Here is an 18,583-nt window from a genome sequence, read left to right as displayed (position 1 = left end):
AAAGAAGATATACAGACATTTAAGATAGAAAGGGGGGAGATAATTGCTAAATTAATCAAACTTAAGGAGGATAAAACCCCTGATGTGGATGGATTGCATCCGCGCATATCAATAGAATTTAAAATGGGAGATTGAACAAGTCCAGGGAACTATAGTCCAATTAGCTTAACGTCGGTGGTAGGAAAGATGATGGAATCCTTACTCAAAGATGTAATAGAAAGACATCTAGAAACCGAAAACACAATAAAGGATAGTCAGCACGAATTTCAAAAAGGAAGGTCATGCTTGACCAATCTTGTTGAATTCATTGAAGAAGTAACAGAAAGGGTAGACAAGAGTAATGCAGTAGATGTAATATATTTGGATTTTCAAAATGCCTTCGATAAGGTACCGCATGGTAGACTCATGACTAAGGTCAGAGGATGTGGAGTCAGGGGACAAGCAACAGAATGGATAGCAAGCTGGCTACAAAACAGAAAACAGGGATTAGGGGTTAAAGGTAGTTACTCAAACTGACAAAAGGTGAGAAGTGGTGTTCCACAAGGATCAGTGCTAGGACCGCTGTTCATCATTTAAATAAACTATTTGGACTCGGGAATCAGAAGTACAATTTTAAAATTTGTTAACAACATCAAGTTGGGGGGTATAGTTAATACTGAGGAGGACTGTGACAAAATACAGGTAGACATTAATAAATGGGTGTGTAATTGGCAAATGAATTTCAATATAAAATAAGTGTGAGGTGGTACATTTTGGTAGGAAGAATAAGGAGGCCACATACTCCTTCAAAAATAAGAGTCTAAATGGAGTAGAGGAGCAGACGGATCTGGGGGTACAGATACACAAATCACGAAAAATAACAAAGCAGGTTAATAAGGCCATAAAAAAGCAAACCAAGCACTGGGGTTCATTTCTAGAGGGATAGAATTGAAAAGCAGGAAAGTTATGTTAAACTTGTATAGATCCTTGGTGAGACCACACATGGAATGAACAGTTCTGGTCTCCACCTGGAGTAGTTGAGGTGACTAGCATAGAAGCATTTAAGGGGAAGCTAGATAAACACATGAGGGAGAATGGAATAGATGTATATGTTGATGGAGTTAGATGAAGAAGGGTGGGATGAGGCTCGTGTGGAGCATCAACACCCAGCATGGATCTGTTGGGCCAAATGGCCTGTTTCTGTGCTGTACATTCCAGGTAATTCTATGTGATATCCTTTCATTGTTTCATAATTTCTTATGTTCTTAACTCCCAGCATCCTTAGCATTGCTTCGAGTACATGTACAATAATCTCCTATTTTCAACTGCTGTTCGGAGGGGACAGATTTCAGACCATATAGACATCATAATTGCTTAATTTAATATTGTATTTTTTTTATATATAGAAGGCTAATATGAATAAACAGTAGCAAATGAAACCAGCAACCAGAATTTCATATAGCTGTACTAAAGCTCCCAGTGTCCCTAATGTGTACCATAATTACCACTTCTGATTTTTTTTCTACTTTGCAACCAGTGATGAATCTTAAATAGGATGAGCAGAAAATTTATTTTTTTTCCCTTCTAAGGGCATATTGAAAACAAAATAAAAGAAGGAAGGTGGCTGAGTGCTACTCTGTAGTAATTGGAATTGCTAAGTTCATCGTGCCAAGACGTGCTTTAGGTTTTTGATGAGGATAAACACAGGTGGCGACTATCTGAGAAAGGTTGTGTGACGAGCGATGAATAAAAATTGACCTCAGTTTTACAGACCTTTTGGAGTTTTTCCCTTTTTCTCTCCCAGTTACTGCTACTTCCTGGAACTGTCATGTGGAAGTTGGGGTAGGCCCTAGGAAATAATGGTAAAGGATCTGAGGTCCCCAGTGGAGGGAAAGAACTTTGAAGCTGCCTCCTCTTCCTTCAGTCGGCCCCAAACACTTACTCAGTCTCGTTCGAAGCTTTCATTGGGGGCCTTCCTTCTGATCTTTGGAGCACTCCCTCTTTTGGTGCTGCTGCGGCATCCCACTCCAGCATGATCAGAATTTCCCTGCTCACACTGGCGAGTTCCCTCTTAACGATGGGAATCCCACCAGGAGTCTGCTATGCATATACAATGAGCTCTAACCCATGAGTCAGGGTTTGAGCCGATCTGGAAAGGCAGGCTCACCGCCAAAACTCTGCCGTGAAGAGGAGATTCCCCTCCATTCATTTATCCAGAATTTACCACTTTCAGGTCTACTTTCTGCTCATAAAATTGCTGCGAAAAGAAATAAACACAAGTAATTTAACAAGTTTTAGAACTGAGAGAAAGGTCAAAAAAAGCCATATCTGTAATAGCAGATAAAGGATAGCTGGTTGTGTAAGTTTGGGGTCTTGCCTTAAATATTCTTTTGGGCACAGTGGTGCTAGTCACTCCTTTAAGCAGTCTGAATGTTGCATTTGGGGGGGGGGGGTGTTCATATTGCCCAATATCTAACTATATAATAGTGTAAACTAGGGGTCTAACAATAGTACTCCCTTGTGATCTGAGCTGGATATTTGTGGATTTTTTCACATGTGCTTTTTCAATTTCATGAAAGTCATTTTGATGCACATCAGGGAAACCATTGCATGGAATATTTTTCCTATGAACGGGTCCAATTAAGTAATACGGTATAACATTGTTGGGTAATAATCAGATCCTTTGGTGTGTTTTCTGCCCATAAAATTGCTATGAAAAGAAATAAACACAAGTAATTCAAATAAGTTTTAGAGCTGAGAGAAAGGTCAAAAATAGAAATGAAGGTGAGATGGGTGATGACAATGCAGTACATAGTGATGTCATGATGACATAGAAGGTGAGACAGCTTCTAACATTGTTGTAATTCCGACCATAACTCTAGGGTCCATTTCAATTGATCAGTCAGTGTGGCTGCTAACATTTTAGTGTGGGATTTCCTACAGTGCACAAGTAAAAGGGAAAAAGGCCACTGGAATTTAAACATTTAGTCAGCTGTGACATATGAGAAATATCTCTGTAAGTGAAGCTAACCAGATAGCTCACAGGTGAAGCTATTTATCACACATCATGGCCAGCCATGACATACTATCTTTACAATACTTTTATAATAAGTTTTCAGTTGAAAAAAGCTTTTTTTCTGAAAGACCATTTTATAGTTTCTTTAACGGAATAAAGTCAGTTTATAGTGATTTATGATGCCACGTTATCATTGTAATGCTCTGCCTGTAGAAAATATGAGCCTTGAAAATACTGTAGTTTTGTGGCTTTCAAATAGAAACCATTGTATTACACTTGTCTAGTGGGATAACTGGAGATAAAATAATAGCTTGAAATTACTGTTGGAGAAATTAGCAGAGGAGCGCTTCACATACTCTTCTCAAATTTCTCTACCTGCTCCCTTAAACTGATGTTAATCCATTGATAACACTTCCACTGAAACAGCAAACAGAAGACTGTCATACAAATGCTTTAAGTGTACGCACTACTGTCTCTTCCCCCAGGCTATGGTTTTTATACCAACTGTTATTCTGCAGCACAAGTGCTATAAAATGTGTTCTTATTGAAAGCTGTAAACAACGCCTTGTTAGGGTCTGAACAGGTATCAAGAAACAAACTTGCATTCATGTAGCACCCCATCATAGCCTCTGGACATTCCAAAGCACCTTACAACCATGAATTACTTTTGAGGGCAGTCACTGTTGCTGTGTAGGCAAAAGCAGCAAGCAAATTACAGACAACAAGGTCTCACAAACAGCAAAAGAATGAATAAGCCATTAATATGTTTTTGTTGATACTGGTTGAGGGAGGAATGTTGGCTAAAACACTGACAGAACTCTTGTGTTCTTCTTCAAATAGTGTCAAGGGATCTTTTATGTCCACCTGAGCTGGAAGACAGGGCCCCAGTTTAAAATCTCAACCAAGAGTCAGCAACTTCAACAATGCAGGATTCCCTCAGTACTGCACTGAAGTCAGCCTTAAACTATGTGCTCAGGTCCTAGATTGCGATCAGTACCTCTGGTTACCGATCCTCCTGCCAGTGGAAACAGTTTCTCCTTATTTGCTCTATCAAATCTCTTCATGATTTTGAACACCTCTATTAAATCTCCCCTTAACCATAACCTTGCACCATACAAGAGCTGAATAACCATTTTCAGCGATTTAGTTATGTTGAAAGACTGCTCAGGGGAGGTGTTTTATTTTTTTGAATATGAATCAAGAACAGTAAAGTTTATAATTACTGTAATATGTACTGTCCTGCACTGAATACTCATTTAACTGCTTTATTTGAATAAACTGCCGTTTGGTTTATAGTCTGAGTCTCAGTATCATGGAGTGTATATTCAATCCATCTATCAAAGAGAGGAGAATCATGTGGTGGCTTTTTATACATTCTAGTAAGCCAGGGTACAGTTGTAAGGGTTCTCTGTTTGATCCCTGGGTCTCACAATCGCGTACTCATATATTGGGCAGATAAAGAAAGGGACACTCCAAATTATGAGTAACATGAGGTCTGCTTATAAGAGTGATCAGTGATGCTGAATCTGGGTAGAATATTTAGCGTAAAACCCAAAAACATAGAAGGCATGAATAATGGGAAATTCAGTTCAATGAATGAAGAATTAATAGTTCTAAATTTGGCTTTATTAACTGAGAAAGCAACAATTCTCAATGCAATCTACAAAGTTTAAAATAAAAACAGAAAATGTTAGCAATGTTCAGCAGGTCAATCACAACTGAAAGACAAAGATAGGTAAATGCTCTAGGCATCAGCTTTGAGATCTGACAGAGAGTCTTGCCTGGAAAATTTACCCTTCTCAACTTACAGATATCGATTTTTCACATTAAATTTTCAATATTTGTGTTTTTTTTTCTTTTTAGCTCTTAAAAAAAAATCTAATTTGCCTTTCTAAACAAAAATGTTTCCTTTGACCTTTCCAGCAAGTGAGACAACGAAAAAAGGCACAACTTCTAATCCAGAATAGAGATACTTGCAAATTAGATAAATGGATAAGGTTATGCCTTAAAATTCTCACTGCAGAACTATGTCTTGATGATCTCTTTAACCTTGCTGAAGGACCCTGTGTATTACACCTCGGATCTGTCAATAATCTGTAAAATAGTTGTTTAGTTTGAGAAGTGTGGTGCAGCGAGGGTCTCCTGAGTGCAGGCGCCGAGATGCACAGGCTGACAGAGACGAATAGCATAGGTTACACTGCAGAGCAAGGACAAAGGGACAGACTGAGAGGACTTGTGAGAGGCAACAGCCCACCAATACTTCTGTTACACACACTCAATGATCTATGGTGAGATTTAAGTCTTTGAAGGTCCAGATTTGGACATTGAAAAGGACAGGAAATCTTCTGTCAAGTCCTTCTTAAAAGGAGTACAGAAGATTACAAAGGCCCTGAATTTATGCAGAGAGTGAAAACACTTCAAAAGTTTTATGTTTTGTAACACGCCTTGAACATGCAAGTCAAAAAGCAAAGTCAAAAACTGAGACTGGAAAAGTTTTTTACATTAATGAACATTTAGACTCTTGTGACCACATCCTGGATCCAATGTATTAGTATTTTGCAGCAGTATAAATCATTACTTTACTGACTCCAATATATTTTTGTCTCACTTTAGCATTTGTGATTTTTGTTTTGTTTGGCTGTGCAAACAGCTTGCTCTCCTCTCTTTTTAAAAGAGCATTTTGGTGATGTTAGATAAAGACTTTAAAGTTAACATCAATGCAAATTTATACTGACCTTGAAGATCAAGGAGTTTGTCAATGTGACACATTGTGACACAATATAGAATTTTTTAAACAAACATTTATCATACTGATTATAAAACATTCAATGTATATTGTTGGAGAATACCTCTTTAATTCATTGTTGGTGATATAATTCCGCCATAACTTTGGAAATCCTGGAAAAATGGCATAAATGGCGATGACACTGTTTTTCCATGGTTTCTGCAGCTTTTCCACCAAAGTTATGGCTGACAAGAAGGAGAACCCCATGAAAATTCAAGCCCATTATTTGCATTAGGGAATACAGAATCAACAATTTAAAATTGCCAGTAAGAGAATGAAGAGTGATATTAGGAGAAATATCTTTATGTGGGGGTTTGCTGGAGCACGAAATGCTCTGCCACAGAGAATAGTTGAGGCAGAGACTTCAGTGAGGGTGGAAAATTGGCGGTATCAAATCTGTTGCCCATTTTACCCCCTGCTTAGTTTTGAAGTTAATGGAGAGGGAAATCGGGCAGAATGGCAGCCTTTACGATGCAGCCAGTTTTCTGCCCCTGCCAGGTTGAAAGTTAACCCCAACCTGTCCCTACCCAATCACCCACCTCCAACCCAGTATATCTAAACTACCTTTTTGCTGCACACCTTGGGCTTTAACAAATGTAAGACATTGAAGTTGAACACAGTAAATGAATATGTGACAGCAATACGGAGACATTAGGGGTCATGCAGAAGGAGAGGAGACAGAGGGAAGGAGATACTTACAGGCAGACTGGTAGAATTTATTCCATGCAATGAATTAACAAATCAGCTGGGACCACCTTAATACTAGTCACCAGCACCTTTAGTGCCAGTTAGCACCAGTTGTAGAATCATAGAATCGTTGAGTGGTCACAGCAGGAGGCCATTCGGCCCATCGAGCCCATGCTGGCTCTTTGCAAGAGCAATTCCCCCGCTCTTTCCCCATAGCCCTGCAACTTGTTTCCCCTTCAAGTATTTATCCAATTCAGTTTTGAAAGCCACGATTGAACCTGCTTCCAACACCTTTTCAGGCAGCACATTCCAGATCATAACTATTCGCTGGTTAAAAAAGTTTTTCCTTATGTCGCCTCTGGTTCTTTTGCCAATCACCTTAAATCTGTGTCCTCTGGTTCTTGATCCTACCAACAATGAGAACAGTTTCTCTTTATTTACTTCATCTAAACCCTTCATAATTTTGAACACTTCTTTCAAATCTTCTTTTACCCTTCTCTGCTCTAAGGAGAACAACCCCAGCTTCTCCAGTCTATCCACGTAACTGAAGTCCCTCATCCCTCGAGCCATTCTGATAAATCTTTCCGGCACCCTCACCAAGCTCATTAAGGCCTTCACATCTTTCCTAAAGTGCGGTGCCCAGAATTGGACACAATATTCCAGCTGTGGCCGAACCAGTGATTTATAAAGGTTCAACATAACTCCTTTGCTTTTTTTTAATTCATTCATGGGATGTGGACGTCGCTGGTAGGGCCAGCATTTATTGCCGATCCCTAATTGCCCTTGAGAAGGTGGTGGTGAGCCGCCTCTTGAACAACTGAGTGGTTTGCTAGGCCATTTCAGAGGGCGATTAAGAATCAACCACATTGCAGTGGGTCTGGAGTCACATATAGGCCAGACTGGGTAAGGACGGCAGGTTTCCTTCCCTAAAGGGCATTCGTGAACCAGATGGGTTTTTACGACAATCTGGTAGTTTCATGCCACCATTACTGATACTAGATTTTTTGTACTCTATGCCGCTATTTATAAAACCAAGGATCCCTTATGCTTTTTTAACTGATTTCTCAACCTGTCTTGCCACCTTCAAAGATTTGTGCACATATACCCACTGCAACCATAGTATTTCACAACTATTAACTTTGCTGCTCTGTAGTACTTAAATTCACAGAAAGAAAAGTCACTCTACCAGAGCAAAAAAACAACATGAGCGGGAACAAGTACATTGCTTCACCAAAATGTGTCGATAATGTAGCAATTTTATCATAAACAGTATTAACTAGTTTTAATATCCTAAATTATATTAGCTAACTCAACAGGGACCACGAATTGAACTCAAGCCCTTCTGATCTGTGTGAGTCATATTATACTAGTTCACTGGGTCATACGGGGAGTTAGATAATGTTAGTATAAATTGTATTTTAAGTACTTAGTCATTTAGGTTAATATTATTATTTTTTTGGCCAAGACATTAAATGGCAGTGTAATGGTTATGCTACTAGACTAGAGAACCTGAGTTCAAATTCCACCATGCGGTTTGAGAATTTGAATTCAGTTAAAACTATCTGGAAATAAAAAGCTAGTATCAGTAAAAAAAAAGTGACCATGAAGCTATCGTGATTGTCGTAAAAGCCCAATTAGTTTGCTAATGTCCTTTAGGGAAGAAAACCTGCAGCCCTTTCCCAGTCTGGCCTATATGTGACTACAAAGACTGAAAAGAAACCAAAACAGTCGGTCCAGGGAGACATGAGTTGTTGCTGTTTAAGAATTAAATGTCATATTACAATGTTTTAGAAGTTACACTTCATTACATTGGGCAGGATTTTGCTGTGAAAATAAGGGTGAGAAAAATCGGACAGCAACTGCCAGCGAGCGCACATGAGCAGTAAAATGTGAAAATCCGGAAGTTGCTGTCCGAGATGCGCTGCCCCTCTGTAACCTGCGTGAAAAGGGCATCTCACGGTCTGGCTTACCATTCAAATGTATTGAACGGCGTGAAGTTCCTGTACTGACATCGTAGATATGGACTAAACTCCCCAACAAAAGTTAGGGCTTGTCCATTCCAGTGTAAGTGTCCTTTAACAATGTGGTAAGTCTTAATTACTGTCAAACAACCTCTCTGGCACTGAAAATTAGCATTTACAAGTGTGGAGTCTCATTACTTCAACTTTTAGTTATTGTTGGAGATTTAAGAATGAAAAATTTAAATATTTTTTAAAACTTTTTCTTTCTATCTCTTTTTTCTCCCTCTCTTAATCCAATCTTTCTTTCACTCTCTTTATTTAATGTTCTGTACCTGATTTGACATTCAATTCACTATTCCAACTCACACTTCCTGGTTCAGACTCTGCGCTGCACATTAACGATTCTTCATCTGAATTGATTAAGGAGATACACAGCTGATACACAGGCCCCAGATGCCCGGTAGATTTCTAATTTACAGTAATTTGCCATGCAAAACCCCATTGAAAGTCAGCGCTCACAGCAAAATCCAGCCCATTATAATTGCATTGTGTGGTGAATTGGTCTGATTTAAATCAGTGATTGAGCGGGTGATATGTCACAATATATCAGAACAGCCACTTTTATATTGTGCTTTAGCCGCTGTCTCCTGTAGCTGACGGCCATTTCAACATATACCTGTGCGGTCATATTGGGGTCCAGTAAATGCACTGCAGCACCAGCATACTTTGATGGTGATGTCGTGATGTTTTATCATGATGTTACTACTTTGCAGATGCCCAAATGTGTAGAATGTTGGACTCCACATTGCAGCCAGTTTACAGGAAGACCAGCTTAATATTGCAAACATAAATGTAGGCAAGCATCTCAATTAACTTCCTCTCCTGAGACACAGGCTGCAATGTAAAAGCAGTTAAGAGTTATAGGGTAAGGAGCTGAAAATCCTCCTGTTGATAACTTTAGTTTAAAATTCAGCGTGAGTAGCAAATGGGAAATCCCGTATTGCACTCACACTGACTTTATCATTAAAATTATTGATGCAAACAATTTCACTGCTAAATGAGGCAAGCTGATTACAGACCAGTTTTTTTTCACAGTTTGCAATCATAGTATCTTCTCTCTCTATGAAATTCTATTTTGAGGTGTTTTTGAACACAAAAATACTATGCTGAGATGGGAATAAGATGTTGATTAAAGGGGCAGCATCTTCATGAAAATATTTAGTCAGGAACAATCATTTTTAAAATAAATAAAAACGCTGCTTCAGAGGAACTAGTCAAGCTGCAGTCGGAATGCAGAACCAATGCCTATATAGATAGATAGATACTGCTACTTACCCAGAGTGCTTCAGCGATCTCATTAATGTCTTGCGATCTGCCCCGCCAGATTTTCCTCTTTGGGCTGCCCCCAGGCAAATCTTTAATGCCCAAGCACAAACGGGGAATATCTGCCTCTATATAGCTGCTGTCGGCATTAATCAAAAACTTGGCATATACAAAGTAAACACTCCATCACTGAATGAGTACTTCACCACTGGAAATGCTGCTGTAGATGGTTTTGGAGTCACCACTTGCTTCATGCTGGCTTGGAGTTCTGTAAGGCAGTCGTACACTATTGCATACATGAAAGTAGAGGACACTTCCATACAGAACCTGGATGCTGGTGACTCAGCGTGGTGGTGGGCTGCTGGTTATCTATGGGAGCCTCTTGGGATGGAGGTGGCCCTCTACTTTTTTGTGCTAGATCATAACATGGCCCTGTAATTGCTAACACTATATCTGATCCTTCAGCATGTCTGTGTGGGGGCAGGCCATTGACCAGCACTGAGACGTGTGAAGTGCCGCATCAAAGTTTTCTCAATCCAATCCCCACCCCCAGCATGTTGAATCCAGACATGAAACTTCTGAACATTGGAGCCCAGGGTCTCAATAGCCCTAATCAAAGCATTAAAGAGAGATACTGCAGGAGCTCTGTAAATGGAAATGCTAATGTTGTGGAGTTGCTACATGCTTCATGCTGGCCTGGGGTTATGTAAGGCTTTGCATACATGAAAGTGGACGACTCTTCCACAGAGAACCTGCGAGTTATTTTGCACATTCTCAAATAATTGCATGACATGTTAGTGCTCAGATGGCAGGCCTCATGACGTACCAAGCCCTAGTCTCGACGGCTGAGAAAGGTTACACCTCTAGCCGGCTGGTTCCTTTTGCTCTGCTGCCAGCACTGTTCGCTCTTCCTCAATCATACTCAATGTTTCATCCAATGCTTCCTCCTTATCCTGGCTTGCTGAATGTGCATGAGATTCTGCCCTAACAAACAATCTTACTAATGAGTGACCAGGTCCTGCTGCACCTAGCTAATGGGCGTAAAATTATGTTTGTTCAGAGCTAGCGTACATGCAGGAAACTCACGTTCACTGTTCTTTCGCATGGGGGCGGAGCTATGTTAATGAGCCAAGTGGGGTTTTGATGGATGTAACTCGGGAGCGGCGCAAATGATCGAGGAAATTCGCGCATGTTTCAGCATATGTAACTTACGTGTGAATTTCCTCAGAAAATCCATCCAGCTCTGCTCTTACACCATGGTTACACCAAAACTTTCTAGAGTTTCCCTAGGGTTTCTCTTTATATCTCACTGTGGAAAGCCCAGAGAAAGGGCTGTTTACACCTTTTCTCCAGGGTTTCCTCTGATCTTCTGCCAAAGTTACGGCAGGTGATCAGGAGAACCTCAGTGGAAATACTACCCCCTATGGATAATTCTCAGTGCTACACCTTATAATATTGAGCACACTTCTCACAATGCAAAAACTCACTATCAGCATTAGAACAGCCGAAACTACTAAACTATAGTCCCAAGTTGCAGACCTGCATTGCTTCACAACATTTTTAATGTCCGCACACCTTGAGGACTAAACCCGATTGCAGGTGAACTAATCAAATCATTATAAACAGTGCCGTATTCCTTCTAGCTATGAACAGAAGTAGGTCTACAATTTCATAGAATCATACAGCACAGATGAAGGCCATTCGCCCCATCGTGTCTGTGCTGGCTCTTTGAAAGAGCTATCCAATTAGTCCCACTCTCCTGCTCCGTCCTCAAATTTATTGTAATTTTCTTTTAACAGTAATTTTCTTTAAATTTTAACAACTGGCATTAGTCATTACATAAACTCTTACTGTATCGATGGGAGCTACAGCTCTCATCTTGACAAGTTGCCACAACAACATCATTCTGACTTTGATCCCTTTGGTTGTAGAACTATTATCATAGAATCATAGAATCATAGAAGTTTACAACATGGAAACAGGCCCTTCAGCCCAACATGTCCATGTCACCCAGTTTATACCACTAAGCTAGTCCCAATTGCCTGCACTTGGCCCATATCCCTCTATACCCATCTTACCCATGTAACTGTCCAAATGCTTTTTAAAAGACAAAATTATACTCACCCCTACTACTGCCTCTGGCAGCTCATTCCAGACACTCACCACCCTTTGAGTGAAAAAATTGCCCCTCTGGACCCTTTTGTATCTCTCCCCTCTCACCTTAAATCTATGCCCCCTCGTTATAGACTCCCCTACCTTTGGGAAAAGATTTTGACTATCTACCTTATCTATGCCCCTCATTATTTTATAGACTTGATCATGACCTGACCAGCCTGAATTCTGCTTGATCTGTGAACAGTTCACCCAGAACATATTTTGATTTCACTAGCACTCTTAAAAAGTTGTTCCAAGTGGGCAGCATAATGGAATTGTTCTTGCTCATGCCCTGGAATTGAGCAAACTACTGACCTCTTTGCCTTTTTTATTGCAATTGCATGCACTATAAGCTGGTCCCTCATTACTAATATAAATGCTTCCTAAAGAGACAGTTCCAAGGAGATGGAACCCTGATTGTGTGCAAAGAATGCATCCACGCTGGATTCTGTCTTGTGAATAAACATATGATTGTCAACCAGACAGCTGTTGAATCTCCAGCGAGGGCTTATCTTTAGGATAATGAGAGCATGGTGCAAAATAATAAACTCCCTGATACGAATTTCAGTTGAAGCTTTAAGAATTTAACTTTGGGACCTAGAAACGATCTATTCCTGAGTAGATTCTGCGTGATGGTGATCTTCTTATGTATGAGAGAGAAATAATTGCAATTTCCACTCATCATTCAGACCAACTGACTGCCGAAAAGCTTCGCATCCCATTGTTTTGGCTTCTACCTATTTATTTTATCCACCCCTTTCTTAATTGATTTTCTACCCCTCCCTCCTCACTCAACCTTATACAAATCACTGCTGAAGACAATATTAAAGTAGCCCAATCCATGACCTTTGCCAATGTCTTTCTTAAATGGCCACCGGGAGGTACATGATATTGGGAAAGTTTGTCCCATACTGATTTTCCCTCTCTCTCCCTGAGGGAAAAGAACTAAGGGCAATTTTTTATTTATTTACTGCCTGGGCTTTAAGCATTGCCTGGGCAGAACACATAGAGGAAAACTAGGTTTGGAGGATTACGCAGGCCTGATGGAGACTGCCCGATTTTCCTTCCCTTTAAATCGGGCAGGCTCCGTTATGGCCGCTCAATCCTCCAAAGCCAATTTTCATCCATTCACTCCACGGAGGTGATACTTAAACCTCGGGTGGTAAAGAGGGAAATCTACCCCAACGTCATGGGGGAGCTGTCCATTCTTCAGCTTCGAACTGTAAAGCAATACAAGGCGCCTGCTCTGAACCCAACCCATTCAATCATGTCATTGAAATCCACAGTTCACTTAAAAATGATTCAGAAGAGTTACCTTAAATCTGTGTCCTCTGGTTCCCAATTCTTCTACCAGTGGAAATAGTTTCTCCTGATTTACTGTATCAAACCCCCTCATTTGGGTCACCACATTAATGTACAATTGTCATTAAGATCAACAAAGTGACTATTGTTCCATAACCATGTGATCTGTAGTAATCCTTGATGCAGTACAATGCAAATTTTAAAAATAAATCCACGTAAAATCAAAACATGTTTTTGGCATTCTTAATTTGCATCTGGGAAGGTGGATACATGACCATGGAAGGTAACGAATCAGTCTCAGAGGACAAAGAGATTTGCCTGAAGTAAACTACTAGGCACACTGGTTAAAAAATAAAGTATCATCTCATGAAAATGTGGCAGTAAAAGTTTCCTACTTTATTTACAAACATTCCTTCTAATGTCAACTGCATCAAAGTTCATCATTGCATCATTTGCAGGTAACAACATCCTAATGAACATAATGCACAGCCCTTCACCCTCTCAAACAAAAACTTTTTTAAAAACTGCTTTAATCTGTTGTCTGACTACTAAACAGAAGTCTTTAAAAATGTGTTTGATTTGCTAGGTCTGGGTAAGACAGTGGGTAGCTGAGCATTATAGACTAGGAAGTTCCCAGGTTTGATTCTCCGTCTATGTTGAGTTATTGGACCTCAGTCAGGACAATAGTAAGGGCCTCGTGATTGAGTTCAGCCGTCCTGGTTTAAGGAGGGAAAAACCTACAAGGGTTCCCACCCTGATTACTAACCAGCCATTCCCCTTTGAAGTGCATATGGATGGGCATCATTTGAAGGCAGGAGAGGTTCCGACATTTGATGCTTCCACTGTTGAACCAGCTCTCACTCACCTTCCAAGGTCACATATGAAGAACGGCAAAGTTATGGAGGGTGCCCAGCACCCATGGTACTTTACCACGGAAAACACTCAATTATTCAGGGGAGGGAAGAATTTTTTTTAATAGTGAGAATAAAGAGGGAAAAAATCCATACAAAAATCAAAAAACCGAAAATGTTGGATCTGAAACAAAAACAGAAATTGCTGGAAACACACAGCAGGTCCAAAAAACCCACAAGCAGTTAAAAAAAAATCCTATTTTCTTCTGAAAACTCCTGCAAATATGATGATCTTGGTTTAATCTATTGAATGGTTTTAATGCCGTACTTATAGCAAAACGCCTTAGGTTAGAAAGAAATAACTGTTGGTGACGTTATCACATGAACACTTCTACCGAATTACTCTTTCTGCCATTTTAAAACGTCAAAACCTATTCATGTTAAACAGGTTTTAACTCTTCATTAAAATAGTGGAGATAGAAATCTGTTATGAGCACACTAAGCGATTTTGCAACAACACTGGCAGTAGTCATTTCTACTCTTATTATTTATAATACAAAATGTGGAAGTGTTTAATAAAGGTGCCAGTAAAGGCAGCATGACGGTTCAGAGCACTGATATACCATCATGCTATGCCAGGTAGAGGGACAAAACAAGTTTGTGCTCATGATTCTCTCATAGCTCAGCCCTACTGTTAGCTAGATGCACTTGTTCCAGTCTGGTATAATTTCCCTTAGGAAGAACGAAATAATTGAAGAGAGAACCATCCTAGATATCATAATTAAAGCAGGAAAATGCAATATTGAAATGGTTTTGAAATGAAAACACTAACAAATTTAATGACTTTTTAAGGACTTTAGTAATCAAGTAGTTAAATACAAGTTAGGTTCTTGCTGATGATCAACTGCAATGGGACACCTTTCTTCTGGCAATTAGCTTGATGATGAGGTTATTTAATGATGTCATAATGACTTTATGATTCAAATAGACATGCAGTTCAGGGCCCATCAGTAAACTACTCTGGTAAATACATTACCAATACTGAGGAATTACAACTTAAAAAAAATCTCACTGAACAGCAATAACAGGAGGAAAGAAAGAGATTAGATTCATGAGATTGAACCATGGATAATAATTGAAAGGAGGGTCATGGTTGGGGTCATTGGCAGTTGGTGTTTTTGTATTCCAGTTGTTAATTTAGAAAGAACTGGAAGGGGGACACTTTGTGTAAACGGGCCTTGGTTTTCTATCATTTCTCCTATTCTCGTCTGCCTTCCGAGCTCTCTCCCCCTTACAAACCCTCAGTGTGCTTGAGTATCAGTGCTATCCTGTACACTTACCATAGAGCCACTGACTTATCAGTGAAGCTTTCCAATAAATTAGATAATTTTGGGAAATGAGCATGCCTTGAAAACAACATTGTTACTTCAGATTTGTGTATACTTGGATTTGATTGTGATGAAAAAAAATGTGGAGAACCTTTGTTCACAAAGCACAAATTTGCATGATGGCAAACATGTTTCTGATTACTGCTCATACTATGAAGCTGCGTACATCTATTTGACAATTTCAGGATTGCCTTAGGTGTCTGAAATGCTTTCATTTAGATCTCAAATGAAAGCAGATAATTTAGTTTGACACCAGATTTCTACTTACACAGAGAATTGGACACAATTTGGATCAGAGTTATTAAAATCAGCTCCTACATTTTTATTGTACATGAAAAAGTGCATTTTAGCAATGTTTCATTTTTATGTGGGTGTTTATTAAATATCTTTTCACGGGCATTTAGATCTGAACAGCTAGTCTACAGGAGGCTTTTGGCACATTACATATATGCAATAAATGAGGTACAGTAATACAGCACAAGAAATTAACATAATAGCAGTAAAAACAATATTAGAAGATAGCGATGCAAGAATCTATTCTGACGTGCAAAGAAATTCTCCTTTTTAAATGAACTAACTTTTCAACCTAAATAAGAACAGAAAACATTGCAAATACACAGATCAGTCAGCATCTGCGAAAAGATAGCTTAATATTTTGATGAAAATCTTTGTTCTGCCTGAAACACTAAGGGGGTGATTTTAAACCTCAAGAACGGGTGGGTTGGGGGCGGTTGGGAGTTGAAAATAGTTGTTTTTTGGGTCGCGACCGCAACCCGGCTTTATTTCCGAGTTTAATGTCGGCGCGGAAAAGTACAGGCTTCCCACTGGGAATGCAAAGTCCGAAAATTTTGCGGTTGTGACCCAAAAAACCAATTATTTTCAACTCCCACCTGCCCCAACCCACCCGTTCGTGGAGTTTAAAATCACCCCCTATGTTTTTTTTTCTCTTTTTAGGTGCTGATAGACCTACTGCGTATTTCCAAAATTTTGTGTTTTTAATTTAGGTCTTCGGCATTTGTGTTTTGTTTTTCTTTCTAATTCTTCAGCATTACCCATAATGGTACTACACAGAAATTTTTCTGGGATCTTTTAAATAGTACATTAATTCAAAGAGCCGAAATATCATGACATTTATACATAAGCTTCTTTATAAAGATTACACTTTAAAAGTCAATGTAAGGGAGCTTTCAGCTCGATCTTCGATGTATAAAATTCCACCCAAGCCTAGAAGAGTTGCTGTGGGAGACTCTGCAGCCCAACAACAGGGTGTCAATAAGAATCAACCACCTTTTTCAAAGACTTAATAAACCTTGGTGACAGTTGTGATTAACGACGCCTCAACATATCAATGACTGCATCATTGCTTCCTCCACGGGGTATAAACGCTAAGGGCCATATTCTCCTCGGTTCAGGAATTTTAACAATAAAGTGGAAAGAAAATTTGGTAGGCTTCTTTATGTCCTCCTGATTTTTCTCTCTGCTCTCTGCACTGGTAATGCTTAACACCCATAGAGTAAGGAAGCATGATCTCCAGGATGATCCAGGAAAGGTGAACGGTTTTATCCAAGAATAGTGAAGCACAATATTGCTTGATATGTTCAAGCCAGATCTGGTGATGGTTGACTAGGTCAGAGATACTCATTTTTATACCTTCAAACAGGGCAGGGCTGAGAAGATAGTGATAGTTTTGCTGGGAACAAGGGCATCAAAGATAGAGGTGAGAGCATGATTAAACAGGTTGACAGTGGCTGAGCATTAATAGCAAGAAAAGGGACAAAGGCAGGTGATTTAGGAGTTTGAAAGTGAGTGTTTCTTCTAGGGGCAAATGGTGGAAGTATTTTTATTGTAGGAGGATAGGGGGGATGTGGATGGTGAGAGAGACAAGGGAGTAGTCAGACTTAGCCTCATTGGAGACTGAGACCACAGATACAGAGAGGCCACGAGATATCAGTAGATCCAGGAGGCGGCCAAAGGTATGGGTAGAGAATCATAGAATCATAGAAAGTTACGGCACAGAAGGAGGCCATTTGGCCCATCGTGTCCGTGCCGGCTGAAAAAGATCTATCCAGTTTAATCCCACTTTCCAGCACTTAGTCCGTAGCCCTGCAGGTTACGGCACTTCAAGTGCACATCCAAGTACTTTTTAAATGAGTTGAGGGTTTCTGCCTCTACCACCCTTTCAGGCAGTGAGTTCCAGACACCCACCACGGTCTGGGTGAAAAAAATTCTCCTCTGCTCCCCTCTAATCCTTCTGCCAAATACTTTAAATCTATGCCCTCTAGTCACTGACTCTTCTGCTAAGGGAAATAGGTCCTCCCTATCCACTCTATCTATTCCCATCATAATTTTATATACCTCAATTAAATCTCCCCTCAGCCTCCTTTGTTCCGAAGAAAACAACCCCAGTCTATCCAATCTTTTCTCATAAGTAAAATTCTCCAGCCCTGGCATCATCCTCGTAAATATCCTCTGTACCCTTTCTAGTGCAATCACATCTTTCCTGTAATGAGATGACCAGAACTGTATGCAGCACTCAAGCTGTGGCCTAACCAATGCTTTATACAGTTCTAGCGTAACCTCCCTGCTCTTATATTCTATGCCTCGGCTAATAAAGGAAAGTATCCCGCGTGCCTTTTTAATCACCTTATCTACCTGTCCTGCTACCTTCAGGGATCTGTGGACACGCATTTCAAGTTCCCTTTGTTCTTCTACACCACACAGTATCCTCCCATTTATTGTGTACTCTCTTGCCTTGTTTGCCTTCCCTAAATGCATTACCTCACTTTTCTCTGGATTGAATTCCATTTGCCACTTTTCTGCCCACCTGACCAGTCCATTGATATCTTCCTGTAGTCTACAGCTTTCCTCCTCACTATCAACCACACGGCCAATTTTTGTATCATCTGCAAGCTTCTTGATCAAGCCCCCCACATTCAAGTCCAAATCATTAATAAAAAGCAAGAGACCTAGTACTGAGCCTTGTGGAACCCCACTGGAAACAGCCTTGCAGTCGCAAAAACACCCGTCAACCATTACCCTTTGCTTCCTGCCACTGAGCCAATTTTGAATCCAACTAGCCACTTTCCCTTGGATCCCATGGGCTTTTACTTTTTTGGCCAGTCTGCCATGTGGGACCT

The sequence above is a fragment of the Heptranchias perlo genome, chromosome 5 (assembly GCF_035084215.1).
Source record: "Heptranchias perlo isolate sHepPer1 chromosome 5, sHepPer1.hap1, whole genome shotgun sequence".
Lineage (NCBI taxonomy): Eukaryota > Metazoa > Chordata > Chondrichthyes > Hexanchiformes > Hexanchidae > Heptranchias > Heptranchias perlo.
This window is presented reverse-complemented; position numbering follows the sequence as displayed.